At 41.5% G+C, this 17,372-nt stretch overlaps 1 protein-coding gene across 1 annotated transcript in view; it reads left to right on the forward strand.

Moving 5' to 3' along the window:
- SYNPR (synaptoporin) overlaps window positions 1-17,372 on the forward strand; it is a 298,829-nt gene that overhangs the window by 253,148 nt on the left and 28,309 nt on the right. The gene's annotated exons all lie outside the window — the stretch shown is intronic.

Here is a 17,372-nt window from a genome sequence, read left to right on the forward strand (position 1 = left end):
GGATTTCTTTCCCGTGGCTTGAAGGGCTTTGGAGTTAGGCAAGCCCTCCGGGCAGGTTTTTGTTTTTGTTTTGTTTTAAATCACATTCTTTTATATCCACATCTCTTGGATCTGAAACAGAAGCATGATGTCTGCCATTCTTTTGTGCCCCTGAATTGGAAAGGTATCACGGGACTTGCTAGAAACCCTTCTGAAATAAATGGTTGGAAATCTCATGAGATCAAGGGAAGAGGAGTGAGACTTACTGCAGATTTATTTATAATTCCAGCATTATAGAGCCAGCCAACCATTTTTTTCACTGGTTATTTAGACAGTGTGACTTGCACTTCTATGAAATGCATTGTTCTGTTAGTGCATGATCGACTGGGCATAGAAGTTTCCATCTCTGAGCCCCCCACCACCCCCACCAATCTCTCTCAATCTCTCTCTCTTTCCACCACTGACCCTCCTCCTACTTTCTTTTTCCTTGTACACTGGTCCAAGGACTCACACAGGTGAAACCAGTATAGCCCAGAATATCCCAATGGGGACACACACACACCTACAGGGGCACAACAACTCTCAGGGGGCACAGAGGTATGGGTAATTTTTAAGGAAATAAATTTTAAATTTCTCAACCTTCATATGTACACTTGCCTAAAATTTATCTGAGAATGCCCTGCATGTGAAAATACTTGGCTGTCTTCTTCCTTAATTACTTACTCCCATTTTATAAAAGAAAATCATCCTTCTTTTCCATCCCAAATATCACCACACGGTACATTGCTAGGAGGCAAAACCTTTCAGGTGCTACTTAAAAAGGGGCCATTTGAAATATTGGTGTTGGTGTTAACAAAAGTGAGTGATTCTAATGCCTGGGTAATGTACTCTTTTGCATATAAGGAGGTTCCCAATTTTTTTATTTCAATAAAATTGGAAGTGTTCATCTATTCATCGGCTGATAGACCATTAAAAAATACTTTTTGATGACAGATCACTATGTGATCAGGACATATAACTCAGAAGAAATTCAAAGAAATTCATGACATTGCTGTAACAAAACTCCATCTGTTCTCATCTACTCACTTATGCGAGCAGGGTTTCTTAACACATCTATAAGATGAAAAATGGAAAGAGAATTTATGCTGAATCATGGCCCATTCTAGAAATAAATAAGATTTGTTCCCCCCCAAAAAATATGCAAACTAATTATAGAAAAAAATAGCCCCAGACATTTCTAATAAAATTTTTACTTTTTAAATTTAATAATTATCAAAATGTATAATACATTTATGTTGTTTGGGACAATTATGCATTAATAATATTTATTAATAATATCACCCAACCCCGAATAAATTTTTGACACTTAAAGCATTAGAGTCATGGGCAAAAAGTTATTTAAACTTATGTACATATTTGTGTTGCAAAGAAATATAATAGGGTGACCAATAAAATGCTTTCCAGTATAAAAAATATTATAATACACTATAATTCTGTGAGGGAAGTACAATGGAAATAAAAATTCATAGAGAACAAAAGGAACATGTAAAATTTCCAACTGCTAAAGAGGAACTTTTTCATTAATTTTTTCATGGAAGATAGTATCAAATAATGACTCCATTGGATTCATTTAAAAATGGATACAGTGGGCATGTTTTCAAATATCAATATGTATGCCAGAAACAATGTTCTTTGAACTATTTAGATTTTTAATAAAAACAAAATTAGTGTCAACTTTATACAACTAAGAACATAATTTTTCAAAATTCTTTTAGAGAGAAAAATTTTACAGATATCTAATCTTATCAATATGTTATGGAGACCTTAACTTAAAAATAAACACATTTTGAAGGGTAACTGTAAGAAATCTCTGTTTGCATAGCTTTGTGATTAAATATGAAACGACCCCCAAAATTCAAATTTGTAGCACTTTAATATGTTATCTTCGAAAAAGAAGAGTAATGACTTGAATCTTTGGACAGGTTTTTATTTTCTGTTTTTATAATTTCTCCCAAATTGGAGCTAATAGTCTTAATGGTTTTAAAATACTTTAAAGAGAGTCACCTATCTTGGGCTTATCCCTCCCATGATGTGCAGAAAGATACACAAAAGAGATTGCTATACACGTACCACAGAACCAACGTGCGTGCATCCATTCCTGGGTATGTGTAGACACGGTTACAGAATTCTAAAGTCTGAGGAAATTTCCTGACTTCCTGAGAGAAGAAGTTGACTCCGCTAGTTTGCTCACCAAGTGGGAGAAGATCCGTTTTGTTATATAAAGCCACATTCTCCTCCTATGAAATAATCTTGTGAAGGCATGCTATTTCATCTCTGTGTAAATAGTCTCTCCCATTGAGCAGGATATAATGAAATCCTGAATTGTGTACTACACGGGGTAGATTCTGTTTTATTACATCGTGGAAGAAGGGGAGGAGCAGCAGAGATAATTCTAGTAATAAAAAACGAAAGGCTCCTAGATGAAACTTCTGTGATATTAAAAAACGGATGTGCTCATTACTTAGCAGATGAAAGTTAATTTAAAAATGAGCCTGAGTCCTGAGAGTCACAGAGGCAGAATGACTGTGGAGGATCCACAAGACGCCATTATACCCGCACATGGCAAACCGTCTCAGTGCTGACCCCATCATGATGAGGGTACAGCTGGGGGACGAAGAGTGGGCTATTATACCCACCCTTAATGGTTAGTTAGCAGGTTACAGAAAATCCACACTGTGACCAAGATCTGAAGAAGATGGTTCCAACCTACAAAAACTTGCAGATGCTGTGTTAACAGTTACGGTACCCATTTTAAGTCAATCCTATTTATTCAGAAAGATGGCTACTGATTATTACTTGGTCACCTCAGTTCTTGTTACCATCTATTCTTTTTCTTTGTTTCTAACAAAACACACATTCTTTTCCTTCATTCTGTAATTTTCCACGTCAAATTTTTAGTATGAAACCACAAAGTTACCACATTATGCTGATATGAACCAATTCAAGTAGTTTAAAGAAGTCAGGTATCCTTTTAAGCTGGTTCACATCTAGAAATGAACAATTTCCCATCTCATTCTAGAATCCTCTAGGACATGAGGTTATACATCATGAATAGATGAGATTAACGTGTAGGAAAGGGATGAAGTTGGTAAGGATGTTGGTGATAAGAACAACAATAACATCTACTGGTATTATCTACTGTGCATAAAACTAAATCACAACGACCCTGGGTTATGTTATTATTCACATGCAGAGATGAGGAAAGGGAGGCTCAGAGAGGTTACCTGACTCTCCCAGGTCACATCACTAAGAGAGAGTAGAGAGTTTGAAACCAGGTCTCCAACTCCCAGGCCCAAATTTATAACCACCATGCAAGAGGGTCCAAATTCCTGGTAGGCAAGTGCTACGAAATTAGAAGGGTGGGGGCAGGTAAGACCAGTTGGTTTATACACCTGGACAGCTCCTATATTGTCTTACTCTGGATATAGAGAAACCAAACGTTATAACCCCTAGACGTTCCTGCTCATTTGATGCCATTGACGTTTTTTATTTGCCTTCAAAATCTGTTTGGAGTCGTGAATTGACTGCCATAAATCTATGATGCTAGAATAACTCAGGGTTCTGCTCGTGCTGCTGTTTATCTCTGTTGCACATGGAAGATGTCAGTGATAGAAAACAAGCTTTAAAAATGCCCAGGATCAACGGGTATTATAAATCAGAGATTAACAGGACTGATTCCTGTACGTTTGCAAGCAGTCATGAACAATTTCACAGACAGACTGGGGCCATGCTTACCAATGCGATTTTTTAAAAAAGATCTTTTTCTACTAAATATGCTTGACTAGATGGTACACCTTTAAGTAAAAATGAAAATATGGTTGTCTTTAGAAGTAACATCATTGTTAATGATGCTGAATAACACAGTAGCAAGAAAATTGGGCCAGAAGAATCAGCCAGCTACTGTAAGTCACTATAGTGCATGCCTTCTTATACAGATGAATAAATAACAGTTCTCAGAAAGCAGAAACGGCTATGAATCGTGGCGTGATTGTGAATTGAAATGTCATATCTGGTTAGATCATTTTGTCATGTTCCTTAGAGTATACTTTTAAAGCCCATCTCCTGCCTAGATTTCTGTGTCGGGATATTCTGAGCCATTTCAGATCTCATGTCAAATAGGGACACTGTGAAGCTTTAGGGTTTTTTCATACTAATGTAAAGTCAGTTTTAAAAATACCTTACAGGCCTGACAGAGTGCTCTAAGAATGAGCATATAATAAACACCATCTCACATTTTGGTAAATCCTTGTTACAAGAGGTTTGGTTTAAGATAACTACTCTAGGAGTTTAGGAGAATAAAGATCCACCTTAAGATTTTGCAGAAAACGAAAGAGCTGCATTATTCAAGCTCTGATTTTCCCATAAAGGTTGACTGAAGGCAGTTTATGGGACTAGCGGTGTTCACTCATTGCAGGCACACAGTGGTGTCGTGGCTCACATTTGTTTTATGTTCAGTGCCTTCCAAATATTTTCCCATCTAGCCTCAGAACAACCCTGAGAGAGAAGGAGGGCAATTAGAATCAGCCCCATTCTACAGATTCAATTAACCACCTCTTTACCAAGCACCAGGTGTTGGAAAATGTGTCCCTGGGAGATTAGAAACCTTGCCTGTTGTCAGAGAAGTGAATGGCAGAAGAAGGACTCAGACTCTTAGTCCAGTGATCTTGAGGATAATGGCTAAGCTTTAGAGTCCTGGATTTTAATTCCCCTGCATGACCTATTATTTAAGCCTGTTACTTCACCTGCAGAATGAAGCTAGTAATAATACACCCGTCACGGGGCTGCTGAAAGGAAAGGAGGATTTAATGCCTACAAGGCACTTTGCACAGGGAAAGGCACACGGTAAGTGATAAAGTAACGGCATCTAACTGCCACGCTGTTATTGCCATTAATTTGAATCACTCTCTTGCCCGTTACTGGGTAAGACCTTAGCCCCATAAAGTGAAATTGCCTATGTTCCTTTCATTGCCAGCAGCCCTCCCAATGCTACTTTGCTCACCAAACACTCTCTTCGCCCCAATTCCCCCAGGGATAGAGCTGGACTGAGGACTGCTTCTAAGACCACAACTGCTAGGTTGAACCACCCAATTAACCTTTCTCTTCCTGGGACCGCACTCCATTAGATGACTAGAAGGTAGATTTTTAACCCCAGAACAAAATAAGACTCCAATTTTCAAGTGCAGGCTAACGCCATCACTAAGAGAGGACAACAGGAGGCAGGCAGAGAGCTGGATGTTCTGAAACTCACATGCTGGCTCCTCCCAACTACATCTTTCTTAGCTGTAATCAGAGATGGAAATCAGAACTGCAGCCTCGAGCTCTTGGGGAATTGCTGAGAAACCTCTGTCCCTTCCATTCCCCCCGAACCCTTCCTTCCTCTTTCTTTTCTCCTCTTATGTTGGTTCCACTACATGTCTGTGTACTTCCTTTTCCTAGGTACTAAGTGTCTTCAACAGGCCAAGCACTGTGTATAGAGGGGTGAATTGAGAGCACTCAGTCTGGTGGAGAAAATTACTTAATAATTATGACCCTCCTAGAAATGATCCACTAGAGGTATGTAGATGGGCTTTGGTAACCTAGAGGAAGAGGTGTACCCCCACCCCAGGCCAGGCCACACCCTCCCCTGGAGTGGGGGTGGGGGTTAGTATTAAAGACAACTCCAGAGCCTTGATGGTTGGTGAGAGGATGAGTAGAGATGGTGTAAGAAGTTCTGCTGCAGGAACATTGTATCTGATGCTAAAAAGAATAACATTATTTGAAGCCCACACAGCGTGTATCTTGTTTGTAGGGGCACACCTGTCAGAATCTGACAGTGTGACCTGGGATGTGGAGTGTGTGTGTGTGTGTGTGTTTCTGTGTGTGTGTTTTTCTACCTCCCCACTCTTTGAGACAAGAAGTGATGACATTACAAAAGTGTATAGACCTAACCTTAAATGAACTTTTATCCAAACTGCTACACATTTTGCATCAACAAATATACTTTTCCAGAATTGTACCGCAGATGTAGGGAAATAAGTTAACCCATTTAAAATGTTCCCAGCACACCATCTACACATTTTATCAAATTTTGTATCCTCAGCTCATTTCCAGCGTCTTATGATTAGCAAACTCTTAATTTAAATGAAGGTTAATTCCCACTTTATTTGGTGCCATGTTTCTCCAATTGACTAGTGAAACAAAGACCTGAGCTGTAGTCCAATAGCCTTCATCAAGACAGTGAGCTACTGAAGAATTGCATGATTCTTCCAGAGCCCAGAGCTCTTCTTGTCCTGTGTTGGAGCCAAGTATTCAGGGGCAAGTTTAGCCTGTCTGTCTGAACCCCAGCCTTTTTTGTCAGATTTTCTTTCATTCCAGGGAACTCATCATTCAGTTAGAAAAAAAAATAGGACCTAGTGGGAACGTGGCAAAGCCCCAAATGTGTCTTTCTTGTGTGTTTCTTTCTTTGATTTAAAAAACAACCTGAGGGGCGCCTGGGTGGCACAGCGGTTAAACGTCTGCCTTTGGCTCAGGGCGTGATCCCGGTGTTATGGGATCGAGCCCCACATCAGGCTCTTCCATTATGAACCTGCTTCTTCCTCTCCCACTCCCCCTGCTTGTGTTCCCTCTCTCGCTGGCTGTCTCTATGTCTGTCAAATAAATAAATAAAATCTTAAAAAAAAAAACAAAAAACCAACCTGAAATGTGAAATGTGTCTACTCCGTGTCCCAGCACACCCAAGAGAACCCGCGCTCCCTTTCTCAGATGGAATAGTGGTTCTCAACCAGTTCGTGGGGGGCATTTGGCAATATCAGGAGACATTTCTGATTGTCATGATTGGGGGGAGTATAGTGGGTAGAGGCCAGGAATGCTGCTGAACGTTCTGTGGTGCACAGGACAACACACCTCGAAGAAGTACTGGGCTCAAGGAGTCAACAGTGCTGAGGTTGAGAAACCCTGATTTACAGCAACTATCAGCAGCTGTCGAGTATCTACCGTGTGCCAAGTCCTGCACGAGCATTTGTCACTTCTTCTCTTTAAATCCTTAAGCTAACCTTTTGAGTTTCATATTTTAATTCCCAATCTTGAGATGCAGAAACGGAAGTTGAGGTGGTTTAAGAGGCTTGTACTGGGTTACTGGCCCCAGAGGCAATTCAGGTCTATCTGACCCCAGCTCAGAAGTTGCTTCATTTTTAGCTGAATCTGCTTCTCATGTTCATTTCTCTGAGTCTGTGGACCTTACTGCTGGCTGTTGGCCACCCCCAATCCCTCTGTCTTCCTGTGTTTCCTCTTGTAGCTACCACCAACACACACACACACGCACACACAGACACACACAGACACATGCATACACACAGACACACACACACACACACGCACACACTCACACAGTCTAAATGTCTCAGCTTTGTAGCTTTTATCTCCAAAGCTCTGCCTTCTGATCTAGTGGACAAACTAGAGAGGAAAATAGTGCCAGTTCCAATTCTTTAACCAATTTTAGATGTTAACTTGGCAAAAACTCTTGTATTTTCCCAGAAGACTTCAAGAGCTTTTATACTGCTCTGGACTTCATCTCTAACTATGAAATTTAAGCCAATTTGAATGTTTCCAACTAGCTCGGGGCATTGGTTTAATCTCAGGACTACAAGTCGTTTCAGTGAGACTCCCAAAGTAGTGTAAGTTGGCCAACACATTTCCCTATTCAAATAATACCTATCCACAATTTTTAAAAAATAATTTGTCTTATATTGGTTTCTCCTTATAATACCCTCAGACTCTGTTGGCCTTTATTTTTTGTGTTTCAATAGAACTGAAGTTCATGTGGTGTTTCATTTTTTATTCCAAGACAAAGCTCTTTCTTGGATTCAAGAGTAAGGATCTTGGCTGCTTCAGTCCTCGTGGGTCCCAGGCCCTGTGCTAGGCACCAAAGGCACATAGCAAAATAATACCTAGCTCCTGGCCTCAAGCTCTTTGCTTTATTCCTATTACCCTCAATCTGTCATGAGGAAACAGTTGGGGCCAGTGGTTAAGAATTGGAGATCTGTAGGGCGCCTGGGTGGTGCAGTCGTTAAGCGTCTGCCTTCAGCTCAGGGCGTGATCCTGGCGTTCTGGGATCGAGCCCCACGTCAGGCTCCTCCGCTGGGAGCCTGCTTCTTCCTTTCCCACTCCCCCTGCTTGTGTTCCCTCTCTCGCTGGCTGTCTCTCTCTGTCAAATAAATACATAAAATTAAAAAAAAAAAAAAAAGAATTGAAGGTCTGTACCCAGACTGCCTCGGCCCCAATCTCAGTACCACCAGTCAACACCATCTGTGTGACTATGGACAAGTTATAGAACCTCTCCATGTTTCTGTTTCTTCCCCTGTGACATAGAGCTAACAGTGGTTCCTAACCTATTAAGTCATTGGTCAGATTAAATGGGTTATGACATGTAAAGCACTTATAACAACAGCAGGTGCTCATTAATGTGAGCCATTGTTTTCATCAGCCTGTATTATTATCTACCCTGGTGTCCATATCGTGCTTTATATGTAGCTGGTGTTTATTAAATCTCAATGGGCTGATCAGCTGAAAAACAAGTGGATAAGTGCAAACTCCACTGACTTTCTCATCTTGACAAATGCCTTGGAAGGCTTCCTGTTGCACTGTTAACATCAAACCCCCTTTTACATTGTGTTTTGTTCCTGAGCCTCCAAATTGCACATAAGCTGCTATCATTACAGAAAAATGCAGTCAAACCTAAGATGGGGTTTCACACTGTCTGGCCTTTCTGTCACTCAGTTCCCCTCCCTTGGCTCTCCCACCCCCAACCTGGCACTCAGATCTCATACGTTAGGGAAAAGAGGGGAAAGAACACAACCCCATTAAACTAACCAAGCTCCAGAGAACTGGAGCTTGAGTCCCTTATCAGCTGGCAAGTCTGAAAATAGCAGGAGAGTGTGAAGAGCACAATTGTGTAACAGGAAGAAATTTGAGGAAATTTGATTGTTTGGGGGCATCTAGCTGAGAAATGAGGTTCAGACTTTCACCCTCCTCCTATCATTTTTTGAAAGTGGTGAAATCTTCCCCTCCCCACTCCACCCCCACGATGGCAAAAATATCCTTACTATTTGCTAAGTTTATTTCTTTGATTCCAGAACAAGCAAACACTCACAAACACACACAGCTTTGGATTCACTGGGGCTCTCAGCAGTTTAAGAATGCCTCGCACCAATACTCATGGTTCATTAAACTTTCAAATAATTGGCACAAAGTCCAGAGCTTGGATTTTTCTGCAACCCTCTTAGCTCTTTCTCCCAGCTGGGCATCTTCATTTTCATTGCTTATTAGTAGGACCCTAATCAAAGCCACGGAGCCACACAAGGAAAAAATTTGTCCTGGGAACACAAAGGAAGTGACTCCAGATAAAAACTGGCTTGGATCCCTTATGAAGGATTTTAGATATAGAGAGAAAGACAGATAGGGAAAGATGTAAAGAGACTGGACCAAAAAAAAAAGAAAAAAAGAAAAGAACAACTGGAGTTGGCCATACCTGTAGCCAGGCACACTCTACACTCTAAACTTTTCCAAATATATGAGCTGCTGAATTTCTCTTTGTGCTTGTTGGTTTGATTTGAGTTTCTGGTACTTGTTAAATGAAATGATCTTGAACTATACATAATGTCTAACTTTTCTATAAAAAAAAAGCTATAAGGACTGATATATCAAAAGTTAATTATGAAGTTTAAATAACAAATAGCTAAGCACACAGATGCTTAATGATATTTATTTATTTATTTATTTATAGGACCAGGAAAGAATAAGGTGGAATAACTCTGGTAGTACTTTTATATCCATTATTATAAACAACTCTAGTTCTTTCCATTTGTGTGGCTATATAATATTTCATTACATAGAGATAACATGAATTATTCAACCCATCTCTTATTGTTAAACTTTGAATTTTTCTCTCTCACAAGCCATGCTATGGTAATCAGCCTTGCACTGTAATCTTAACACATATTTTGAATCATTTATTTAGGATAACACCCCCAAAATTTTCTTCCTGATTTTTAAAAAAGGAATGCCTTTAAATCAGTATAAAGCATATCCTTCATAAGTTACCTCTGATCTATGTGAAAATTTGGATTCCAACTTTCGACTCTACCCTAGACCCTGCAATCTTACTACTATTGGAGAAAAGATCTCCTGAAAGAATCAGCAAAGAGAATTTTTTCTTCCCAGAGAGGAAAACAATAACACAACTTGTCCTAAGGATGCTGCCACTGACACATTTGCTTTGAAACTTGAGATACTGAGGGGACATCAAAATTCAATTCAAGCCATGTTTAAGTAGGCAGAAGCACAGGCTTTAATTACCAAGGAAAAATCCCCAAGACAGGCATTAATCTGCATGACAGTGTAAGCTTAGCCTCATTGCTGAGCTCTGCTTACTCGTCCTTTGCCAGTATCTTTTCTCACGGAGGCTCAGTAAGTGAAGTTCAAGATCATTAATTACTCCTCCAGCCATAAACAGAAGAAGAAAACAAAAATAGAGAAAGTCCATGCGATGAGTTTTTAAAATAATGGAAGGCTATTTCATCCTGGGGCCAATGGCTGAAGTTCTGTATGTGGCAAGGCAGTGGCTGGTCGGAGAGCAGCAAGTTCCAGAAGAGTCTTTGCCCAGCCCCGTTGGCTGCAGTCACCTCCTGAAAGCCTCTGCATAAATCTGGTGGCTCTTTCTAAACCCCCAATTAAGCTATTTCCCACATATTGGCTTGGCTTGTTTTTCCCCATGTGTTCTGTAAATTGTTGCTTTAGGATTGAAAAAAACCAAGACCAAACTACATGGGATTAATATCCCTGTTTAGAAGATCCACCTGTGTGGGACCCCATTCAGAGCTTTATAAAACACTCATGCCTTAAAGATTGGCACGGTTATTGGGAATGGGCTAGGCACGGGGCTGTGGAAAGGAGAGAATGGATTCATATTAGGTTATAGGTATGGAGACTTTTTTTTAAAGATTTATTTATTTATTTATTTTAGAGAGAGAGTGCGTGCATGAATTGGGGAGGGGCAGAGGGACAGAATCTTCAAGCAGACTCCCTGCTGAGCACAGAGCCCTACGGGAGGCTCAATCCCTCGACCCATGAGATGGTGACCTGAGCCGAAAACCAAGAGTGCAATGGTCAAGCTACGAAGCCACCCAGGTGTCCCTGTATGGAGGAGACTCTTAACGAAGGGATCCTGTCTTTCATTCTTCCAGCCATCACTTCAAATGTCTCTGGTTTATGGAAATAAAAGACTCACTCCTCACTTCAGCATTCAAGGCCGTCCAAAGCCATGACCCTTCACCTACTCTTCAGAGCCATCTCCTTCCATTTCCTACATGCTTTGTTTTAGCCAAAGTGGAGTCCTTACCATTCCCTAAACTTGCTGTGTATGTTACCTATTTCTGCATGACTACTGCACCTCTACCTGCCACTAGGAATGTTATCCTCACCTCCCCCATCTCAGCCTGTCGCAATTAGACTCATCACCAAAGGCCCATCTCCAATGCTGTCTGTTCCCATGAAATATTCCTTTACCTTTCATATCTACCTTCACCTTCCCCACCTTCCGTATTCCTCAAGAGATATGAGATATGAATTCTTCCTCCTCAAACCTCCATAGCCCTGTGTGAAGAAAAAGTTTTGTATGGAAAACATTACTATCTTGTACTTCAGGTAGACAAGGTTTTATCTGATTCCCCCACTAAATATTAAATATCTGAAGGGCAAAGACTATTTCCAACACAGCCATAGTTTCCTAAAGTCAGTATGAAAAGTGAAATTAATGACCTTATAAGGTCATTCAAGAACAGAGTCTGTTATAATTCAGCACACGTTTGTTGAGTTCCTCCTGTGTGTCAGGAACTGCGGTCAGCACTAACTGCACATAACCAATGTCTGTTCCAAGAGCAATCTGGGAAGAACTCCCCAAAGCTCCAGTTGGTGTGTGCATGGGTCTTTACCTAGAACTCCAATCTCCGCACGCACTTGACTTTCAGTTCAGGCCAATCATACATTATCCTAGAGTTCCTCACGCAACCGTAGGTCCTGGGATAGCAGTGCAAGTGGCACTTTCAGCTGTAGTTGAACTCAAAATCCTTCATTGTTTCTTTCTACACACTGAAACAAATTGCTCTAACAGGCCTTCATTTTCATCAAAATTCCACTTCTAACTATAGGGTTTTTTTGGTCTGTGCTCTTACTTACTTCTCTTGCTATAAGATTATTCAGCCTCCTCTCCTATCTTAAGCATTGTTCTTGCAACAAAGACTGATGCCTGCTGACTTTGAGTAAGGCATTATGCCAGGCACATCACCTAAGCCTGAGTCTCTCCATCCTCTTTTGCCCTCTCATTTTGTAGTTTATCTCTCCAAAACAGAAATACTTTCTTTCCCCAAAGCTCTTGAATTAGGGAAAGAGGTCAGAAATTAAATGCTCATCACTCTTGTTTAGAAATACAGAATCCTTATTGGTGTGTGAAAGTGGGAAATAGCAAACCATTTTTCCCACCTAAAATTGAACAACAGCTAAGTAGAAGTGAAGGGATAGATTTAAATTAGAAAGCCTATATTAAATCAACCCAAATCAAAGCCGATTTCACTCCAGGAAGTGTATGCATGAAAAGGTGTAATTATACAAACTTGATATTCTGCTGCCTTTATGCATATTCACTTTATGAACTTAGACCTCTAGGAGCCTCCTAGGACTGCTTCCCCATTTTTAATAAGGATTGAGAATGAGGCATTTCCTGAAGGAATTAAAGGAGAGAGGCAATTTTGGTTTTAGGTGGGTTTTTTTGGTTTTGTTTTGTTTTTTAAGCTTAGTAGCAACATTAAAACAAAGAAGCAGCTATTCTGCTGGGTCTTGTGTGTGCTTTAAGAGTACTCCAAATAAAATGAACCTTTGGGGAGTCAGTAAAGAAATTATGGTTTGGCAATTAGGGGGACAACTGATCCATCAGGGGAAAAAAAATCTCACTATTAATTGCAATTTCTAAATAACATCAGCGGGCCTCCGTGCAGTTGCTGGGAATACTTATCTTGGGAAAAGGAGGGGTTTTCAGAGAGCTCCCAGAAGATTTGGTAACTTAAAGGCCAGGGCTACCAGCTGGATCATGTTCCAGTCATTAGGACACCATCGTGATCATCATAAAACCATCCCAGAGAGGGGCAAGCTGGGAATTAGCTCAGACTGGCCCATTCATTCTATGTGGCTGCCAACCTCAGAACAATATTCTGTGGGGTGTCACCACACTTTAGGGAGCCTATTAAGGAAGGGCATCAGGGGGGCGCCTGGGTGGCTCAGTTGGTTAAGCATCTGCCTTTGGCTCAGGTCATGGTCCGTATCAAGCACCCTGTTTCCCCGTCTCCCTGCTTCTCCCTCTCCCTGCCCCCGCTCGTGCTCTCTCTCGCTCTCTCTCTCAAATAAATAAATAAATAAATAAATAAATAAATAAATAAATAAAATCTTTTTAAAAAAATGGTGTCAGGACTATTGAGAAGCTGATTTTCGTATGCCATTTCCTCCATCCCCAAAATAATAATCACTGCTATGAACACCTCAGTTCCATGAATCTTTAAGGATGTAAAATTATAGATGTAACCATTAATGCTGTGAGGAACTTTGAAATCATGACTTCTTTGCCCTCCATCTTACCCATGGAGGCCCAGAGAAGTTGTCATTTGCCAAAATCACACAGCCTGTTCTAGAAAGCTCCATCCTCACTCAGTTCGTCCGAGTCCATCAAGAAAGGCTGACGTGTGAATCAGGCTCATCTTGCCACCTGCCTTCCCATTATTACATGTCAGTCTGGTTCAGGGCAGAGGCTGTGTGAAAGGCATATGTGGGTTGTGCTGTGAAATTTTTTTTTGTCCTCATTTACATCAAAACAATAGCTGACTTGGGGACAGGATGCCTCCAGAGAAGTTGAGATAGATTTAACTATGTTTTGCAAAGAACATTTACTTCTGAGACGGACCAGGTTTCAGGCTCCCGGGTGGGTGGATCAGTTGGTGAAGCCATTAGTTGAATGTCAGGGCTTTTTTTTTTTCTTTTCCCTCCTAGAATCTGCGCTCTGCTTTCCCTGCTGTGGACGATGAATCTAAAATATTTATGTGACTTTATAATGACTATTTAGCATTTAAGGCACCTGATATTTGCCAAAGTGCCTGACAATCCATGTTTATTAACAGGAAAATAACGGCTAGAAAAATCTGTGCTGTGATATTTAGGGAGTAGGTTCCTTTGTGGCTACATATGGTATATCTGGGAATGATGTAAGGGCCAGTGATTCAGAGTGAAATTTATTGGCCGAACTCTGCCTAAGACCTCATACTTAAATTTCCCCCTAGTTTACTAAAGACTCTGTTCCAATGATCCTGAATAATAGCGTGATATTATGCATTTTATTCACTAATCAAGCACTTATTAAGTGTCGACTTGGTGTTAAGGATGAAGAATTAATAAGATTCGTCCAAATTCTGTCCAATTCTTTTTTTTTTTAAAGATTTATTTATTTGACAGAGAGAGACAACCAGCGAGAGAGGGAACACAAGCAGGGGGAGTGGGAGAGGAAGAAGCAGGCTCCTAGCGGAGGAGCCTGATGTGGGGCTCGATCCCAGAGCACCAGGATCACGCCCTGAGCCGAAGGCAGACGCTTAACAACTGCGCCACCCAGGCGCCCCCAAATTCTGTCCAAGATTCTGTCCTAACCATGGGAGGTTAGGTGCTCCTCCCATGACACCTTCGGTCTAGACTTAATGGAAGCCTCTCAACACTGGGATAGGAGCCTGGGCAGGGGTGAAATCTGGCAATGTCTGGACACATTTCTGGTTATCACTATTGAAGGGGGTGTTACTGGTGGGTAGTGGTAGAGACCGAAGATAGAACTCAACATCCTGGAGCGCACAGGACCCCCCAGCAACAATGGAAGAATTATCTGGTCCAAAATGTGAGTAGTGCCAAGGTGAGGGAAACCTGTTGCAAGCCTGTCTCTCCGGTGTATAATCGTTTGGGTACATATCGGCCTCCCCGCTTGAGATCTCTGAGTGCAGAGACCATTTCTTACTTCTCATCGCATCCCAGCACCTAACACATAGAATACAAAACTTAGTACATGGTGTTGAACGAATTCACAGAGATGGTATCCTATCCCTCTGGAAGCCCGAGCCCAGGATCTCTGGAGAGGAGATGGGTAAACAGGCACTTTAGGGATAAAATGCATCTGGTCTTCAAAGTACAATCAGATAAGAGCTACTTTGTGTGACCTCATAATTCATCATCCAAACAGATATACTTTTGAAACTGGATGTGAGCACTTTCAAGTAATGAAGGCAGGAATACAGATGAAAGCCTGCCACTGGCCTATCCTACACAAACAAGGCACGTTTATAGCCCACATGTTCCTGAGCAGCCACCGTGAAGCAAGAAAATATGAGGAGGGGCGCCTGGGTGGCACAGCGATTGGGCGTCTGCCTTCAGCTCAGGGCGTGATCCCGGCGTTGTGGGATCGAGCCCCACGTCAGGCTCCTCTGCTGTGAGCCTGCTTCTTCCTCTCCCACTCCCCCTGCTTGTGTTCCCTCTCTCGCTGGCTGTCTCTATCTCTGTCAAATAAATAAATAAAATCTTTAAAAAAAAAAAAAAGAAAATATGAGGAAAAGTCTGGACTTCTTGTTTTCTGGATAAGTATAATTATCTCCAGCAGCCGGCATACTTTGTTGGGAGGGAGAAGTCAGAAAGATCTTCTGTAGAAACTTGCTAGAGTGAAGTAAATGATGGGTGTGGTTTGTGACTTCTCCAAGGCTAGACTTTGAAAGAAAGACACTGAGACTGCAAGTTAACTTGTTATTTGTACTAAACTCTATTTCAGAGTTTATCATCTTTAGTGCAGTTATTGTGAAAACAAACATCTATTTCATTTTAATTCCAAGTGTCATGGTTTTGTTATGAGCAAATATTAAGGACAATAAAGTGACTATCTTTAACTTCAGGTAAAATAACGTCCTTTATTCTGTAGTTCCATCTGATACACAACCGCAACAGAGGAATCCCCAACTGAGACTATAATATGCCGTGTCTGCCTAAACTAGATTAAGAAGATTCTCCTCGCCAGGAGATCCACAGCGTCCATCACCCTTATACAGATTTAGAGATTTCACTACTTGGTATGGGAGTTTGATATCAAGTGGACCTTTCAGAATAAAATGTTACTGGTATTTGATATTCTCCATTCCAGCTGGCTTTCTTCGAGTACACGAAACAAACACCAGATGGTAATTTGTATAAGGATGAGGGAACTGGTGCTAATTTTAGAAAGTTCTTGGCCATTTCCCTCACCCAAAGTTAGGAAGGGAATTCTCAGTTGGAATGACTTTCCAAGTTTCAAGAAGCAGCTGTCTGGTTTTCTTAAAACCATGCCATCATTCTGCTTCACGGTATGCCAGGCCAGACCGCAGTATTCCATGCATAGAAAAATCTGTGCTCTAAATCTCCTTCCCAGTCGCTGGTAAATACATCAACCAGGACAAAGGTGGGCCTCCGAAACCCAGGGCCCATTGGCCCATTGACACTCCATTTCCTCCTTCACTCACTCTACCCCTAACCACTCCTGGGGTAGGTAGTCCAACTGGTTGAACCCGTTTTTAATCTCTGGTCTCAACTGTCAGGTGGCAGTCTCACCAAAAAGGCTCACTGGTGAGAGCTAAATGAAAGGTGTATTGATGCAGAGACTGGGCAAAGCCAGGCCTGTTGGCAATTTGCGAGACAGATGGCTCTGCAAGTAGGATTCTCACACTCGGTTGTAAGGTAAACTGTGAACCAGGGAGCAACAGGCGGCCGGTAAAGGCAATGCTTCAATGCTGTCTGCATGTTTACATTTAGCTCTTAGAGACTGAAATCTTCCTAATTGAATTCAACAAACAGTTACTGAGAAGTCATTGTGTGCAACACACTATGCTAAGCTCTGAGGTCCAGAGGCAGCTGAGTTTCAGAGAGTCCTAGCTTTAGAGCTCTTCAGTTCACTGTGCCAAGAGGGGAGAACAAACGGTTATGGAAGAAGAAAGGAAGAATGAGGGACTGATTCCAACCACAGAAACAGGACTGTGTTTCTGAGGAGCAGAAGGTCTACCGTGAAAACAAAGGTTGAATTTCTATGGGCAAATATGGTAGGAAGCTTCTTCCACGAGGAGGGAAGCAGAGTGAGGAACAGAACACAGAAGAGGGCAGAGGGAGTGTGTATTTGTGTGAGTGAGGGTGTGGGTGTGTGTGAGTGTGGGTGTGAGGGAGGACACGTGTGAGTATGGATGCACGTGAGTGAGGATATGTGTGGTGAG

The sequence above is a fragment of the Ailuropoda melanoleuca genome, chromosome 4 (assembly GCF_002007445.2).
Source record: "Ailuropoda melanoleuca isolate Jingjing chromosome 4, ASM200744v2, whole genome shotgun sequence".
NCBI classification, from domain to species: domain Eukaryota; kingdom Metazoa; phylum Chordata; class Mammalia; order Carnivora; family Ursidae; genus Ailuropoda; species Ailuropoda melanoleuca.